The 2,777-nt window shown below is 43.1% G+C and overlaps 1 pseudogene; it reads left to right on the top strand.

Annotated features, from left to right (window-relative positions):
- The first annotated feature begins 513 nt into the window (after positions 1-513).
- LOC147920623 (uncharacterized) lies at positions 514-2,327 on the top strand (annotated as a pseudogene).
- Positions 2,328-2,777: the final 450 nt, after the last annotated feature.

Consider the following 2,777-nt stretch of genomic DNA (forward strand, 5'->3'; position numbering starts at 1 on the left):
AGTTACTGGCTGCCATGTCAGATGTCAATGTTCTCTGTCAACAGTTGCCCCCCAGTCATCATCACCACTAATATAGGGGTTAGGGACTTCGTAAAGGTGCATAAAAGTTTTATTCATATGCATTTGTTGCTGACTCTCGAAGCTTCAACTGGTGTACGTGGTGACAGAGGCATAAGGAAAATTTGTGTGGCGTCTGGCGGTGAAGGGGAAGAAGGTCAGGGAGATGGTTCTGTTTACCCTGTTGAGACGATCCGAATGTATAGTGTTGAATCAGTTCCAGAAAGTACTCATACTCGAACTCATCCACCTGGTCCCGTACGATGTCTTTTCCCTGAGTGTACTGATAAAGGCAAAGGCATTTTGGTAGATGGGCCGAACACTCAGGGGCCAAGCTTAGTTGGTGTTCCTATAGGGTTTAAAAATTGCGGGGAAGGCAGCACTGGTGGACAAAGGGCTGCTAGAGAGCAGAGTGTAGAGCTCTAGCTGGATACACATTTGAGTCAGATAATCAACCTTGCAGATGCGGCTACTCCTTCGTTGTCAAATAAGAGTGAATTCAGCGATACAGTTGCTGGTAACCCGGAAACTGGGATGGATGGCAGAGAAAACAACTATTCTTAAGATGAACGAGTCCTTTGAGAAGTGAAACAGGCTGAACTTTGGGAACAGCAGCTGGAACGTGAGAAGGAGTGGACTACAAACTACAACTCAGAAGATGAGAGTTTTTTGAGGGACGTTGAAGACGCTGAGCAGGGGGCAAGAAATAGCAGCCCCCTTGAAGGTGGAGAAACTAATGTTCAATCTCATGGTTACTTCACAAATGGTGTGATTTCTTCAACTTCTGAAGAAAATGAGGTATTTAAGGAGTATGGTTGGGTTGATTTTTTCAATGACGATTCTACTGATGCTATGGGCGGACCAGTGTCTTATTCACATCTAGACACTACAACTTATGCACCACCCCGAGTAAATCTCGCTGAAGCTCAAATACCACCTACTGATGTTGGTGAAGCGGTTCTTGCTTATCTCAATCCCTCTGCCTCTGGTCATGTATTGCGAAAAAATGGCACAACTGATGTTAACTCCGTCGATGTTGTGCAAATGGATGATGCTGAGCCGGTCTTTGATGACATGTTAGACCTGACTAACACTAATGGTTGTGCAACTGTCAGTGCGGAGGACGATGCCATTTATATTGGTCGTGTCGTTAAAGACAAAGAAGACATGCAGAACACCATATCGATATATGCTATCAAGCGTCAATTTCATTTCAGGAAAACAAGATCTGACCCGACGAGGCTTATATTTGTGTGTGTTGATCCTGCCTATAGGTGGCGAGTATTCGGCCATGTTGTCTCACCAAATATAAAGAATTTTGAAGTTCGTCGTGCTACTTTAACACATACCTGCACAATCACTTCACGGGCACAATATGGGAAGCTAGCATCTGCTAAGGTTATTGGTGCTGTTTTGAAGCGGAAGTTTGCCAACGCTCTTAGAGGCCCACGACCAGCCAACATCCCAGACATTGTGCTTGCGGAACTGAAGGTTTCAGTAACGTATATGAAGGCTTGGTATGCGAAAGAGGTGGCTATTAAGAACAGTCGTGGAAGTTATGCAGACAACTACAAAATTTTGGCTAAGTATATGTATTTGTTGAAACAAGGCAATCATGGGACTTTTTACAACCTTGAGCAGATAGTTGAACCTGATGGTTCAAAAAAATTCAAATATTTGCTTTTTCACTAGCTGGAAGCATTGCAGTGATCAGGTATATGAGGAAGGTCGTTCTCGTTGATGGTACAACGATAAAGTCTAAGTTTAAAGGGTGTCTCATTGCTGCAAGTATGCAGGACGCAAATTTCCAAGTTTTTCCAATTGCATTCGCTGTTGTGGACTCCGAGAATGAAGCTGCATGGTCTTGGTTTTCAGTAAGCTCACTGTGATAGGGCCAGATGCGAAAGATTTGGTTATTGTTTCCGATCGTCACAGTCAATCTATGCAGGGATTGGGAGAGTGTACACTAAAGCTTTTCATGGAGCATGCAGTGCACATTGAGAGGAATGTTAGACACTTTGCTGGGAAAGGACTTGCTAATCTGGTTGGCAAAGCAGCTCTTGCCTACAACTTTGGTTCGTTTAAAGAATCCTTTGATGAAATTGCTGCTAGAAGCACCTGTTGTGCTGCATATTTGAAAGAAATTACACTGGAACACTGGACGCAAGCTTTCTGCGAAATGAGAAGGTATAATATCATCCTATGTAGATCTTGAGAAGAAGACATGCACATGTCTTCAGTTTCAGAAACTGCTCATTCTTTGTTGTCATGCATTGGCGGCCGCAAGGATAAATGGTATATTCATTCCATCGCTAGTAGGCAAAATTTACTATGTTAAGGTATGGTGTGATTCATATGCTGATTTAATATTCCCTGTCCCAAATGAAGGTGACCAAGAGGTGCCAACGATTGTTGAAGAAACAATGTTCAGTCCGCCAACCAACCCACCAGGTCCAGGCCATAGAAGGAAAAGGAGAATCCCTTCAACCGGAGAATATGTGGTAATGTATAGGACAGCCTTAAGCTTTTCATTATCTTCAATATAACTGAATATGCGTCTCGATTGTGTAGGGTACGAAGAGGAGAAAAAGTGGAGGAAATAAGTGTTCTACTTGTGGAGAACTCATATGAGAAGGTTTAGCGTACATGTACACAACAACGCAACATGTCAAAACGTCATATGAGAAGGTTTGCTAATCAAATTGAATTTGTGTGGCGAA

The sequence above is a fragment of the Camelina sativa genome, chromosome 19 (assembly GCF_030686135.1).
Source record: "Camelina sativa cultivar CO46 ecotype springtype chromosome 19, ASM3068613v1".
NCBI classification, from domain to species: Eukaryota; Viridiplantae; Streptophyta; class Magnoliopsida; order Brassicales; family Brassicaceae; genus Camelina; species Camelina sativa.